The sequence below is a fragment of the Amphiprion ocellaris genome, chromosome 2, assembly GCF_022539595.1.
Source record: "Amphiprion ocellaris isolate individual 3 ecotype Okinawa chromosome 2, ASM2253959v1, whole genome shotgun sequence".
NCBI lineage: Eukaryota > Metazoa > Chordata > Actinopteri > Pomacentridae > Amphiprion > Amphiprion ocellaris.
In genome coordinates this window covers 20,273,007-20,273,274 of record NC_072767.1, presented here as the reverse complement: position 1 = coordinate 20,273,274, position 268 = coordinate 20,273,007, and positions in this window count along the sequence as shown.

Here is a 268-nt window from a genome sequence, read left to right as displayed (position 1 = left end):
CTTGCAAGCATAGCAAATAATTTTAGTTCTTGCCTTAGGAGAACTTACATCCAAAAGCTTCAGAGCGCTGAGTCTCTGATGAGGCAGTCAGGAGGGTTTACTCTGCTACTGCTGCTCACACAACATGTTCAGAAAACAAACTGAGGAGTCGAGTCTATATCACTGAATGTGAACACACACAAACATACTGCAGATTCATAAGATGAGGGTTAGGAGGGACGAAGGGCTCCTTCAGCTGCACTGCAAGGTGGAGCTTCGTTTTCCACAC